Source organism: Symsagittifera roscoffensis, chromosome 4 (genome assembly GCF_963678635.1).
Source record: "Symsagittifera roscoffensis chromosome 4, txSymRosc1.1, whole genome shotgun sequence".
NCBI lineage: Eukaryota > Metazoa > Xenacoelomorpha > Acoela > Convolutidae > Symsagittifera > Symsagittifera roscoffensis.
Genome location: NC_087065.1, coordinates 2984240 through 3000106, shown reverse-complemented (window position 1 = coordinate 3000106; position 15867 = coordinate 2984240). Strand labels below are relative to the sequence as shown.

The following is a 15867-nucleotide window of genomic DNA, read 5'->3' as shown; positions in this document are numbered from 1 at the left end:
TTTTTTGCGAGTACGACAATCACAGATTTGTACAAAACTTAGACGTCCACATCTCCCTAACAAGCCTAAGTTTTTCACCATATAATTGAATTTTACAATATTCAAGTAAAAGCAAAAGTTTAGAAGTCAACAAGCTTTTGTTTTGATCTTTTCTGGTAAAAACAAATTAAAACATACTTTTTCCAGAACATATCAACAAGCTTTTTGCCATTCATTTTGTAAAAACCTAAAGTTCAAAATAGCAGAAGCAAATAATTTTATTCTATGAAAATTTTCGAAAAGTGTTTATCTCATACAAAGAAATGGTATGAAAAATAGTTTTTGATAAAAAATGTTTTTTTTGCAAAAACGCTCCGTTATGAAATTTAGTGTTTTGGCCAAACATGAAAACACGGAGCTTACGTGACAATTCCACCCAGATACATGTAACATTTTTCCCGTAAAAATTATTTGCGCTCAGACGCGAGTTTGCAATCAATTAAAAAAGAGATACATACCTCAAAATTATGTTTCTCTTATCAAAAAATGCATGTCATACACTGTTCATACCCGAACTGTGAGTCTTTTTTTTCAAGTACAAATTTTTTGATACCAATGTTAACATCATGAAAGAAAAGTGTTCTAAGATTTTTTTGTTCTTGCAGCAAAAGTTTCAATAGAAACCGTTTTTTATGCTAGAGTTGATATCATTTTTGTCGCTTAAAATAACAAAAACGAAATGTAAATCAAACTAAACGAACGTGAAATTGATATCAACTTTAGCAGAAAAAACGTTTTCTATCAAAACTTTTGCTGCAAGAAATGATATCAACTTTAGCATAAAAAACGTTTTCTATCAAAACTTTTGCGGCAACAAAAAAACAATCTTAGAACACCTTTTTTTCATGATGTTAATATTGGTATCAAAAAACTTGTGTTTGAAAAAAAAAGACTCACAGTTCGGGTATGAACAGTGTATGACATGCATTTTTTGATAAAAAAAACATAATTTTGAGGTATGTATCTCTTTTTTTTATTGATTGCAAACTCGCGTATGGGGAAAATGTTACATGTATCTGGGTGGAACTGTCACGTAAGCTCCGTGTTTTCATGTTTGGTCAAAACACTAAATTTCATAACGGAACGTTTTTGCAAAAAAAAACTTTTTATCAAAAACTATTTTTTATACCATTTCTTAGTATGGGATAAACACTTTTCGAACATTTTCATTGATTAAAATTATTTGCTTCTGCTATTTTGAACTATTGTTTTTTACAAAATGAATGGCAAAAAGCTTGTTGATATGTTCTGGAAAAAGTATGTTTCAATTTGTTTTTGCCAGAAAAGATCAAAACAAAAGCTTGTTGACTTCTAAACTTTTGCTTTTACTTGAAAATTTTAAAATTCATTTATATGGTGAAAAACTTAGGCTTGTTAGGGAGATGTGGACGTCTAAGTTTCGTACAAATCTTTGATTGTCGTACTCGCAAAAAAAGCAAGAAAGAAATAATAGATTTAGTTTTAGTTTTACAATTTTTTTTAAAACTTGTAAGTAAATTGATCACCGGTCTTTTACTTTTCCGTAGAATGGGAAAAAACCACTGATCATTTGTTGAAATGATAAAAGATTTCGACATTACCCTGTTTAGTGCTGACATGTGTAAACTGGTTTTAGGATCTAGTTATTTTTGCTAAATTAACAACAGACAGAACTATTCCCCAGGACTGCCTAATTCATGTTTACCGCGGTTCTACAAACCAGGAAAAGTTGACGGTTTTGAAAAAACCAATAAAAAACTTAAGTTAGAAAATACAAGATGGTACAAATAGTTTAGTCCAACATAATATGTCTGTAGAGTACGTTTCTGTTGAGCTTAGTAAGCTTATTGATAAATGTTTAGATCAATCTGAACATGCTGTCCTTGTAGATGGTAACATATTAAAATTCCAAATGCACCCGAGAAAAATCTATAAAATAAATAATTGATCAAAATTAATAATTAACTGATTGAGATAGTGATTGCACGCGAGAAAAAATTTTAAAAAAAATAATTGATAATAGTTAATAATTTACTGATTGAGATAGTCAAGAACTATGATAACTGACAGACATTAAAGCAAATATGCTGGTCAAAAACATGAATTTTGACAAAAAAAATCTTTTGTGAAAAAAAAAATTATATTTGCATTTAAATGGTTTTCTTTAACAACTGCAAAAAACGCCAATTTTTGAAAGAATATAAAACTGTTGAATTTGAAAAAATTTAGAGCGTAGGCTAACTATTTTTTGTTTAAGTTCAGGTTGTAGAAATAAAATCTCTCCCGAGACATTGAGAAATGATGCCGTTTTTTTGTTACTGTCAAATCATGATTTGAGTATAACTCAAACGGCAAAAATTCGTTTAATAACAATTAAGTGAGTCAAAAAACAAAAATGAAACAAAATTTCAGTGACGTTGCCCGCCCCTCAGATGAAGGACAACGCAAATCAAAATTACTAATACTTGGCAGGATGAAACAAGGTAAAAGATAGATCTTGGATTATGAAGTACACTTAAGGGATTATGATGATTTCATTCATAGCAGGCTAAAATCATCCAAATTCAGAAAATCGATTCAGAAGGTAGGAATAACTCATCACGAAAGGGGGCAACGCTGATCTATTTTGTCAATTATCATAATCTTTTCTAGTGTTTGAAAGGTTTCAAATTGGGTAATTTTTATCAGCATTAAATTAACTTTCCGGTAATTCTTTCAATTTTTGTTATACCAATTGCAACCGCAGTTCAACTGAAGTTTTGGTATCAACTTTGCATTCGTATATTTTTTTATCTCTTTTGCTAGAGACCACCAACCAGGAGGAATAAAATCTTCGAGTACCTCAAATAAATCCTTGACTATATCATTTTTTGGAGAGGCGCGATTCCATTTTGTGGGTAATTGCTGTTGCGAATTTTTTTTTTGGATTCAATTCCAGAATTGCTGCAAAAATTGTTCGGCACTACGGCAAAAATTTAAAATGACTCTTTCAAAAATAAGAACAAACCTGAGAGAAATTTATTCGATGGCCTGCCGGGCATACAGTGGGTTGGAACCAGTGATAGCGGATCTTTTTATCTGAAAGAACGTTAGCTAGGGGTCTACAGTTAATAGAGGCTTCTTTATTTCAGAAAAATGTGTGACGTGTTTCATTTTTTGTTTTTGAAATTCAGGGATCGGGTAACAAGTAGAAAGCAGAAATCTGTTTTTTTTTTCGAGCAAAAAATCAACACTTTAAAAACGGAAAATTATCACAAAAAATTAGAACTTTTACTTATACCAATTTTTCAGAAAAACTTAAAATGAGCTTTTCCGGCGCTAGCAAAAAATCAAATGCAATTGTATCGTGAAATACTGTCAGTTGAACAACCAGGAATGAATTCAAAGTAAAACGCTCTAACGAAACTACAAAAGAAAAGTGAAACAGCTCGAAATTCGAGCGTATTGTTGCGAATTACCGAAAAAAACTGATGAAATCAGTTCCTGGCAAATTATATGTTTGACATGAATGATCAAATTTATTGATAATTGAATGCTGAAACAAAATTAATTTTCGTTTCGCAAATGTTCTACTGGAATTTCTGAAAATAAAGTTGGTTTTATTTCCTGCACCTTACGTAGACACGTCAAACACTATCAAACAACATGCTTGACAATAGCTCCAGATAGAAGTATCCAGTTGTACTCTGAGAGAAACTATGAAATCTTTTCTCGTCGTACATGAGATATAGAAAAGAACTACATGATGAAAACTGTCATGATATCATTAAACTCAATCAAACTGGTCGCATAGAGCACATGACCAAACATAGCACAAAAAACAAAAATTTTCGATCCAAGGATGCGGGAAATACTCAGATATGGACATATAGTTAGCAAGTTGCTGGAAGCGGAGGTTTGACAATTGCTTTTCAGATAGTTCAGTAGTTCTTCACAGTCCTGTAATTGAGATTTTTCAATTAGATCTAGCTAAACCTCAGTGCAGTGAATCATGTCTCAAAAATTCTGACCTTTTTAAGGGCGTCAATGAATAGAAGGACAGAATCTGACAATCATACTAACCTTTTCCAGTTGCTGAGGCGACCAATTTTAACCATGGTTTCTGTCAAAGACAGTTTTACTGATACACGTATCGTTTGAATTGACCAGAGGAATTGAAGATTAGTTGATCTTCTTGTGAACCGATTTTTTAAATGTTTGAAACTTGCACCTAAAAAGCAACGGGTGGACACCAATTTTACCTCTTGTTCCGTCGTTTGTCATGTTCAATGAAACCGGGACGTGTAGCCAGTTATGATGAATGAAGATCCAACAAATTTTGCAGGTCAGGTTGCAACAAAAATTTTGCGACGGAGCTAAGGATTTTTTTGCTTTATAAAATTATTGTAGTACCTGACCAAAAAAGTACTCGGGAAAGTCTTTTGTGTGATTCCTCGCGAATGAATTGAACTAAGTGCGAGCCAAATTGGCTCAAGTTCTAAATTTCGAATGATCAACCGCATAGCTGGCGCAATTCTAGCCTTTTGCAGACACATGAGCATTGAAAGAAACTGTCATTTGTCGTTCTGGCAGAAAGGTTTTGTTATTACAATCTCTGCTGCTGAATTTCAAACTTCAGTTCCTGAAAACTTGTTTCTCGAGGCAATTGAAGCACAGTTCAAGCTTACGAACATGCTTTTTGTCCTGAAGACTTTCCGGATGCTTAAAAAGCCCGCAGTTTTTTAGTGATATGCAATTTCCTTGGAAGGAGGAAATTTTATTTGACTATGAGCGTTTAGCGGAAATTTGTTCCAATTCCCATTGAAGTCACGCTGGGACAGATTGACGCTCCAATACTAGATTGGAATTTTGACGTGTATGATAATCCTTACTGCCAAAATATCTATTTGCAGAATTTTTATCGTTTTGAGATAAGTTTCTGTTTTATGATAAGTGCACACAATCATAAGCGTAATCAAAAAGACCCAGTTGGCTATATCAACCACACGCTACTGGTTCAACGAGATGACAACATTTAGGCGATGCCATTTTATACAAACGTGATTTCTTATTTTATTTACAGCCAAATTTAAACTGGTAGTAGTATGAATATCATCTTGAAAACACAATTGTGCAAATGTATCAATAAATTTAGTTCGAATTGTTGCAAGAAGGGCAATTGTGTGAAATTGTTACCTTGATGGAAAGCAAAAAAGTTCGAGTTCTGCATGAAGTAAATTGAAAATTCGTGGAGGATTACCAAAGCGTTCCTTGAGACGTTGTAGGTCCCAGTGGTTTGTACCGCCATAGCAACCATACCTGCTTACAAGTTCAAACTTTTCCCCTTTGAGCAAAGATTGCGATGAATCATTTTTTCGGTGTAATATTATGATGAATACTAAATTAGCGATATTAGACACCACACTAATTAAGCTATTTTTGATAGTCATCGTCATAATGGGTCGATTTTAGTTTTAGAAGTGACTTGCAAAGAAAAGAGGCACTGAACATAAATCAGTTATGTAATTACCGTTTTGAGATTTCATTGAGGTAGACCTTTGAAAGCAATGGGCGGGTTGAGAACTAAAAGAGTGTCAATTGGTTTGAGCAATCTCGCTGATTAGCAAAGAATAATTTTGACTCTCATTCGGTCGCAAACGCGAAGTTGGGAGCAGGCAATCAAAACTTTACGCACTTGAGAGTCAATTGTTTTGAAACTTACGTGTTCATGCAGGTAATTGAGAACAATCATTGGTTGTAAAATCTACGGCAGTGTTATTGTATGCGACAGCAGCTGGGCTGTTCTGTGCTTTGACCAATACTCAGGGTTCCAGTGAAACTAGATTAGTTACCTAAACAACAAACAATGGGCCAGTGGTCCTCGCATAATTGAAACAGCTCCACCAAATCCCGTGAGATGAGTTTTTTCTATCAGTTATAAGCAGAGCTAAGAAAATTGAAAGTATTTTATTCATCTGCGAGAAACAATTTAATCAATAGTTTCAGAGTATTCGTAAATTTGCGGATTTGTTTTAAAATCTATCGAAGTTGACAAGCTGTAAAATTGCAAAACCAAACCTATGTTCTTTGCTGTTAAAGGATTATCACTTGTTCAAGTAAAAAAGTTACTTTCATGGCTAGGACGGGGCAAAACAAAAGAAACAAGACCGATTTTTACAGAAATCCTGAACTGGTTTTGTACTCTGATCTTATTTTTATAGTTGTAATAGTTAGATTGTCAAGTTTTTCGTTTATCTGATGTATCACCCGTTCTTTGTTGTTTTGCTTATTTCTATTTTTTCAGTGTTGAGTATCAATCAGATTCATCCGAGCAGAAAAAAAAGAGATCGGGTTTGCAGAGACGTGAAAGTTGAACACAAATGCGGTTTCCCTTTAAACTGAATAATTTTCCCTTACAATTGTCACAAACTAAAAATTTATAAAAACGTTTTGATTTCAGTGAATGATTATACTGAATGGAAGTGAATGTGAAAGCGAAATATTGATCGTAATTGAAGACAAGGTAATAAAAAACAAATTCTCCCCAAAAATAAAAAGAAAAATGAAAAAAAAAGCGAACACTAAAAATGAATATGAAAAGAAAGCTAAATGACTTTCCATCACAAAGATTTTAAACTAAAAACTTCAAGAAGGGCTGTGAAAAGGGTATTTACGAATTAAATTTAGTTTGAAACTGAATTATTTTTTTAAAACTTAAGCTGTGCTCTCAAGTAATCAAGAATCGTAGTCGCTTGACTCTTCCTGTCGATTCATGCGTTAAACAGTAAGCAAAAAATTAATTCAGATCAGGTATGACAAAATATTAGAAATATATCAAAGTTTTAGTTACCCTCCCTTAATTTGTTACCCTCCCCAGATTGAAAGTATCCAATTTAGAAAGATGATTGGGATGCTAACACAAAGTTATCAGTTATTTGAGCTAACCCTCGTCCCCTTGTCATTTCTCATCATCTTCGGTAATGGAGAGGTTTTTAATTGGGTGACTCGATAACATCACTCAATTATCTTTCGAGAAATGGACCTACCTTTTGTTATGCCAAGCGTCAACCGCAATTTAACCGAACGTATGTTATCAAATTCGCCTTTGTTAAATTTTCTACGTCTTTTGCTAGGGGCCACCAACCAGGAGGAGTAAAATCTTCATTTTCCAAAGTTATATCATTGTTTGGAAGGGTGCGGTTCCATTTTGGTTTTATTAGCTATTGAGGTAAATATTTTTGACGATTTTGTTCCTGAATTGCTGCAATAAGTGTTGATCACTACCTCAAGATTTTGAAAATTCTTCTTCTGAATCCAAAAATGATCATGGGTGATTACTGTTTGATGGCCTGCCGATCAAAAAAGGAATTGGAGTCTGGTAGCGGACCTTTTTATCTGAAGGAACATCAATTAGGGGTCTAGATTGAATAAAGGCTTCTATAACATAGATAAGCGTGTGGAGTGATTCCTCGCTGAAACGTTGCGATCCAAATTTTTTTAAGGTAGAGAAAAAAATCAACATAGAACAAATCAAAAAAGGAAGAAAACACTCGAGGTTTTTTTGCCCAAATGAAGAAAACTGAGACTGAAAAATTTTATAACAGTATTGAAGTAACTTTAACAATTATTGAAAACGAAGCATTTTTGCTTACTTTTTCTTTTATTTTTAGCTGGATATATTGCTCGGGATATCAGGCCAGCAGTTTTAAGTAACACCGGGTCAATTTTTATTCAACAATTTCATCTCTATTTTTCTACCATTTGGGGGTTAAGAATCAAAAAAACCAAAACAGGCTAAGTTTATTTAATAATTTTTAAAGTTAATCTTATCCATAACTATTTAAAACCATTAGCACTGCAGCCAAAACAATGAAATCTTTGCTTTGATGCGAGCAACCTTGTTGCTATAAAAATTTCAAATTTGTTTAGTTGTACTCAAAAATCCTTGTCAAAAAAGCAAAAGCGCTCCGAAGTTGATGCCAAAAATTGAGATAACTTATCTGAATTAGTTTTAAACCTAGTTTTGAAGTTTCAAGTAAAACATGAATAAAAAATTTAAAACTCTAAATGCGAAGTTTTTTTCATGAGTGATTTTGTTAAAAAAAATGATAGAGTTGGTTATTTTTATTCAAATTTCTACATTTTTCAAATTTCTTAAATTCTTTCATAGTTTAGTTAAAATATCGAAATACGTTTTAACATTGACGAAAAAAATACAGCAAGCAAACAACTGACATTCACCGTTCCTGGAAGTCTATCGGTCCCACAATAAAACTTAACTTTTTTTAAAATCACTCGGGGGGAGACTGTATTGGCATATAAGAGAATGCAGTCAACTCACTCGCTTTTTCAAGATTTGTGGACTTTCATCAAATTTTGCTCAGTTGAACAGCGTGAACTTTGCCGAAAGTCTAATTAGTCGAAAATGACTTTTAAATCTCATTAGTAACTAAGTGATGAAATAAATGAAAAATAGGTTGGTTTGTTTTAAGCCTGAACGAAAATCTATTTGACGCAAATAAACGCCAGCTAATAAGCCTACACAGTGGAGGATCTAGTATTATTATCGAAGGGGGAGAGATTTTCAGGGAATATATATTAAAATTTTGTCGACCTTTGTTAGGTCCACCCAATTCCGAGCGCTTCCAGAACACTATAAAGACCTTATTTGGACAAACTTTCAAACTTTTCAACTGTAACTTTTTAGAAATAAATGTTAACAAGATCGTTCATAGGCTTTTTTGGAAAGTTTCGACAAAAAAATGCGTTTTTTTTAAGCAGGCTCCCCTAAAAATTAGAAGAACTTGGCACCAAAAGCGTATTTAGAAAACTTTTCTGGGGTAATCTGCCACATACATGCTTGTCACTACACCCCCTTTATCATGTGAAATGCAACATCATCCGCCTACTTGTTTTTTTTACGAAACAAAAACTATAAAAAATAAAATTTGACGTCAAACTACGAAACGGTATATTTAGGTTAGCGCGTTAACAGAGTGATTAAATAGCTTTGTAACTTCAAATGCTATTGACCGACACAAGATTTCAATCTAGTTGTCCTTTTAAAGGTGCGATGAGTGGAAACTGTTTATATCAAAGGGTGTCGTTTTTGTAAATATTTTGAAGGCTGTCTTAAAACAATTCGCCGACTAGAAACTTCAATCATCCTTTGAATTATAACGATGGAGCGGCTTATGTTTAAATGGTATTATCCACTAGGGCCATTTGTAGTTTTTGGCCTGTTCTTGGGTTTTATTGGATTTTTCTGGGCTCTGAATGTAATTATTAGTTTGCGGCAAGCAGCCAAAGGCCACAAAAGTGACAAAAATTCTAAAAGTTCTATCAACTCATCCAGGAAGTCTTCGAAGAACTCCGGAAATCAGAGTCAGTCGAACCTGGACTTGCGGAAGGTTCAAGGAGGTCAGATCTGCAGTTGTGGAGGAGCAAAAAAGGTCGAAAGAGTCAGAGAAGTGCAATTTCAAAAAACAGGTTAAAAAGAAAAAAAATAATCAGATACAGGGGTAGATCTAGGATTTTCTCGAGGAATTGGGGTTTATTTTCAAAAATTGCCCCCTCTACCTGAATCAGCTACTAATCAGACACCTTCCCGTACTCAACATAGCCTACTTAACTGGATAGAAAATCTATATGGAATTTGTTTTGAGTTTTTTGTATTCAAATGGTCCATTTTTTTGTCATCTAGCGTTAGGAATAAACAAACTCTAGAAAATTCAGAAGTGATTTGCAATTGCATTCATTCATTCATTAAAATCACTTTTGGGTTTGAATCAGTTTATTAACACATCATCGGCCTTGATATTGTTGGTCCGATTACTTTTCAAGATAAAAAGGAGTGTTTTGAATTTGTGCAGTTTTGACAACATTTTCTTTTTCTCAACAAACTCTGTACTTTTCAATTTACTTCCCATTTTTCTACCTTAGCTTCCAGTTTACCATTTTCTATTTTTACTGCAATTTTTATTCGATAGTTTTTAGTTTCTTATAAAATTTGAGAACAAACTTTTTGACATAAACCATTGTGCCAAAAAGCAAAAAATTATTTGAAAAGCTAGAGAAAATTGAGTTTTTGGGTTTTTTAAAATTAAAACTAATTAAATTCAATATTAACCAAAACATATAACATACTATTTACCCTTGCGATAAGCAAGGGTATGCAGCCAAGTACTCGACTTTTTTTCCCGGTAACAACTTTGTCCAAAGAATCCACACGTGAATTGAATTCGCACGTGTTTTACTGCAGAAGTTAATGCAGTATGTAGGTATATGCCTTGTGTGCCTGTCATGGGTTCATTTGAAAGTATTTTTGCGCCAAAAAATTTTGGTGTTTTTTTGGCACCTGAGGATCGATTTTACTTCCGTCGGCTCATTTTCTCAATAATTTTTTTTTCAATTACTTTTTGAAGTCTTACAAAATGTTTGACCCTTCGTACAAAAAGTGAAAACTTTAAAAATGAAAAAATATTTGAATTTTTTTTTGAAATTTACAAAAGTATCTATTTTTTGTTTTCAGTTTACACAATAACCTTGGTTTCGATTTTTTTGCTTCTCATTGTTCAAATTCAATCAGCTATTTTATCGTTTTTTTGGTTTAGGTAATTAAGTGTAAGTGTTTTCGCAATTTTTTGTTTATTCCTCTGTTTGAAAAAACCACAATTGAAAATATATTCTCATTGCTTTTTAGCCCATAATGTTTTGAAAGTTACTGTTCAGATCTTTTTTTTTGATCAGAATATTCGGACTATTTTTCAAAAAAACTCTTCAGAATATCGTGCAGATCACATTTGTTGTGTTTTTAATCTAATTTGTCGAGTCTTCTGAAAACTTGAATAATTTTGTTCGGTGTTTATGTCTTTCATTTATTTATTGAAAAATTATATCAAAATTAGTGGTTTTTGGTTCTTTCATCAATACAGTTTACCAATGGTTTGATTGCGTGTCTTTGGAAGACTTCGATGATTAGCAGGCAGATTTTTAAAAGTAAGTTGGAGGTAGGCCGACTTTGTTGCTTATATAATTTCTTAAATGTTTTTGCAACAATTTTGTAATTTGATTTTTCAATAATTGTTTTCTTGACTTAAATTTTTTGCATTGCAAGTGGTGCAAAGCTCTGCTTCGCTTCTGTATAAAAATTTAGGCTCATCCAAAATTAAAACAAAAAAATTCCACAAATTTTTTTTTAATTTTGAAGAAAACAAATAAAAACTAAGTATATGTGATCGGAACAAGCTGGGTTTTGTGAAAAATTCGTCGGATCCGATAAAGTAAACTAGGAAAATTTCCAAAAATATAATTGGCTGTAATTTGTTGAGCTTTTGCATCGAATTTTTGAGTTGCATCACAAATTAGTCCCTAGTTTTGAACTTTTGTGTAGGCCAAGAGATGATGACGCTGAGACGGGGGTCAGAAGCTGGTCGCAGCTTCCCCTCCAACCAACCTGATGACATCATCAGAAGCCGCACCCTGGAAGAACATTCACCCACCGCAGACACCGTCTGTTCAACATTCAAATCCGACACTCAATAAAGACTCAAAAACATTAGATTAAATAGAATAAAAAACCAAAATAAATTATTCTAGAATTCTTTTTATAAATCAAAATTGTAAAATCAATTTCAAATGATATTAGTAGCATGTTCTTGAAAGCTTTGATAGAAAAGAAAATCGTAGCCAAAAACAATAATATCAAAATTTTATAATGTCAATGAACGAACTCTTCATTGGTTTTTAAAAATAGGAGATCAAAATTGTCGCAATACTTGCCTGGACTTTCTAGACAGATATGCAAATGAATCATTACTAGCTCCAAAAAAAACAATTCTGTAAATTAAGACCCTGGCAAACATTAAGTGCCCAATGAATCCTAAAGAAAATTTTAGACTAACTCCTAACTAATATGGGAGTTCTTTTCTGGCAAATCACTTGTATCATCAATATTTTGTGGTTAAATTTACTTCATTGTTTTTTGTATGAAGCTTCATTATCGCCGCTAATATGAGTTATCAGTTATTTCATGAGTAAATAGATTAAAAAGAAGACGTTGTGAGCCATTGGCTTATACAGTCGTTATAAGGGAATAGGTGTTTCCGTAAAATGGATTTAGTGGTTTCGCTCCATCCCTCCTAGTTTGGAATTTTGACGGCCCCACACACTGAAGGTTTCCATATATGATACTCTTATGGCATCAATTTCTTATGACGTCAAATTTTTATGACATCAAACTCTGATGACATCAAATAAACCTTTGCAGCGCTGAGCTGAGGAAAATGCCATATCAATTTAAACACGACATAGTTTTATGCTACAGCATTTGTACGTTGTTAATATTTAGAATGGTAACAAAATCCGCAATTTTTTGTTCCGACCATTTGAAAGAAGGGGAAGAACTTTGTATTCGGGTGTGTTTAAGTTTTTTTTTGCTTTCCACGCAAAACCAGGTTACACAAATAATTATAGGAATGGTTCGAGTGATATATCATATTAAAACCCTTTCAATCATAATTGGAAGAACATTTTAAAAAATGAAAATTTTTTCACAGTGACGAAAAAAACCGGTTTGAATTTTTTATTTTTTGCTCTAATTTCGAACAATTATGGTGTGATCGTGTAGGCTTACAATAGCTTATTTGAGTTTACTTTAAACCGTGAAAATGCAGTTGTCCTATATAAAAGTGAAAATAAAAGTAATTTTTGGAATTTTTTAGAGCCATTTTGTATACAAAGGTTAAAAATTCCAAAAATTTCTACAAAAAATGTTGAAAAATTTTAAATTTTTATTTTAATTTTTTATACAATTTTTTTGTTTTTCTATTCAATTTTCTTCAAAAACTGTTTCCCGAAATGCCTTTTTTTACAATGATTGGCAGATATGCCTAAGTTTTTTTTTTCGTTTAGATCTTTTTATCTCAACATGCAGAAAAAATGACACTAATTTGAAAAAAAAAATGTTTTTGTATTTTTCTAAGACTGTGGTCCGAACACTATGTGCTACTTGCACAGTAAACGGTTATTTTTGCTTATTGCTTATAATTGTACATCTTTTAAGACTTGGCTGTAGAAATGATGGGCATAAATCGATTTGTTTCGTCTTTATATTTCTGAGACCATATCCAAGTATTGCTAATTGGTTCACCTTAGATGTGACTTTTTTCAAATTTTTTAGAAAAAAAAACAATAACTTTTTTGTATATTTCGAGACAAAGCGTAGACCACGTATCAATCAATGATCAAGATCATTTAAGCTCAGATCGAATAATTGTACACTTTTACTCTTATTGTTTCGACTTTGGTTCGACTAATGGTTTTAACAAAAAGTTTTATACCCCATTGAAAATATCAACTCTTGAATCAAAAAATGAAAAGATATTTGATTGCTTTTTGCAAAGTTCTGGGAGCTTAAAAAGCTAATTTGGCCATGCTCCGGAGTAATTTATGTGCGCTTTACGTTTAATGCTGAAAACGTAATCAGAATTATTTATGCGTGGCGAACTATCCCGCACAACAAAATTGTTCCAAATTGAATTGAAAGTAGCTAATCGGTCGTATTGATTTCGTACGACCAAATAGTTTTGCACTTGATTGTCGATTTTTGTCCGAAACTTATAGTTTTTCATTATTGTACTGACTTTCGTAACGAAAGTAACGGATTTTTTGTGCTCGGGGTGATTTTTTTTGTCTTCAGACAAGTTTCGACTGTTTAACTAGCCATTTTTCAGTAATTTCTTTGAATCATTCAGAAGGTATTGTTGTCTTGAGCCTAAATTTAAAGAGACATTTCACCTGTTATCATTTTTCGTAAAGTTATGGGGGCTAAAAGATTTAATCTGTCATAGAAATCCAAATTGGTTGAAGGAAGCGTGTTTGCCATAACTGATTTGTTACTAGAATGAAAATCTATCGCTTCGTTTTTGATATGGCGTGTGGGGGTTAGGTATTTTTGGCGTAATTTTTGATTAACTAAGAAAAGCCAAAATAACCCATTTTTGGGGTAAAATTTCGGGCCCGAATTTCGCAAAACAATTTACACCATATTAATTCTGCTAAAATTTTAAGCAAGTTTTGTCTTCTTAAGTTTTCACCTAAACTCAACCCAATTTGAGAAAAACGGGTTTAAAATTTCAAGTTTAACGCGTTTTGCCCGGTTAATTTAAATCAGCACTGTACATACAAGGCTCAAATGACATTTTTGAATTATTTAATCCCAAATTAGGACATGTATTGGATTCTTAAGTTATTATTCTGAAAAACAGCTTATGTAAATTTAATTATCATTAATATGTTGTTTTTTTAAAGTAAAATTGTCTATTTCCTTTTAGACCACGCTTAGACAGTTTTTAATAAATCATCGTTCATGTCAATTTCAATTTAGATCATTTAACTGCACACCTTTGTTTTTTTAAAACTGTATTGAAGAAAAGTCACAGACGAAACCGTGTAATCAACCTAACGTGTTCTGTCTAACTAGGAGGAAAATTAGGTATAGAAAGTAAATTTTAAAAAAATTGGAGGAAAATAAAGTATTTTTGAAAAACAAAAGAGCTCAACAACTTCAACAGACAAAAAAAAACCTAAAACCTAAATTAATTCTCTTAACTACACATAAGGTTTCAGGTTAAAACTTGAACGTTTGTATCTCCAAAAATCTATGTTTGTGATTTCGGGCGTTGAAGTTATGATGTATTCCTATAGAAAAAATTGACTGCTTAAGTTTACTGGATTTTCTTAACAATTTCCCCCACAATGGCACCTACTTAAGAATCTCCCCCCTATAATTTACGTGCTCATTTGCTAAGTTCAATTTACGTACTTATTTGCTAAGTGTAACAGCTGTTGCCAGTTAGAATTTTCTCGGTTTCAGAATTTGCTGCATTCTGATTGGCTGAAAGATCGACTAATTTGCTAGTAATTTGCTAGCTCAACCTACTTAACAATTTCCCCCTTTTGTAATAGGGGGGATTGTTAAGCAGATTCAGTTTACTAACTGTTATATTACTGCCTGGCTTTTTTCTTTACTATTTAGCTTAACTTACATTTCAAGACAATGCCCTGGCTGCTTTGATCTCCCTTAAAATTGTCGCTGTTTCATAAAAAAACTTAATAAAAATTACCAAAAAACTCAAAACTTCGATTAAAAACGTTCCTCCCTCACCCAATGGTATTGAACTATTATTCGAGATAAATAACGCATTCTTTGTTGGCCCGTACCGAGAAAATCTTTTATTTCTGACCTAGAATACTTTATATCTAAACTATTTTTTTGGTCAGAAATTTTTTGTGAAATGTTTATATAAGCAGGGATTTTCTTAAAACTCTTTATTTCTGATTTTTTTTTCAATTGAAGTCGGATCAGTTTCAGACTGATCTTAATTACTGCTAAGAGTGCATCCCGGGTCGAGTTCGTTGTTTTATCGATCCGCGTGGGGCCGAAAATTCATAGTCGCCACGCAGGTCAACGTCTGCAAAGTCTGAACATAGGTCTGCAAAGTCTGAACCCGGATTATGTTGGTCCACACGGCCTGAAGCCGGACTTCGTTGGTCCACACGGTCTGAATCCGGGTTCCTGGGGTCCACATGATCTGAATTCGGATTCTGTCGGTCCACATGGTCTGTATCAGGATTTCGTTGGTCCACACGGTCTGAATCCGGATTCCTGCGGTCCACACGGTTTGAAGCCGGATTTCGTTGGTCCACACGGTCTGAATCCGGGTTCCTGTGGTCCACGCGGTCTGAAGCCGGATTTCGCTGGTCCACACGGTCTGAATCCGGATTCCTGCGGTCCACACGGTCTGAAGCCGGATTTCGTTGTTCCGTTCTGAGCTTAAATGAGTCTTATAGTTTGACGAAATAAGCTAA

The 15867-nt window shown here is 33.1% G+C and overlaps 1 protein-coding gene across 1 annotated transcript in view; it reads left to right on the top strand.

The window, feature by feature from the left end:
- The window catches only part of LOC134843608 (TBC1 domain family member 30-like), a 551730-nt gene that overhangs the window by 154702 nt on the left and 381161 nt on the right, over positions 1–15867 (top strand). The gene's annotated exons all lie outside the window — the stretch shown is intronic.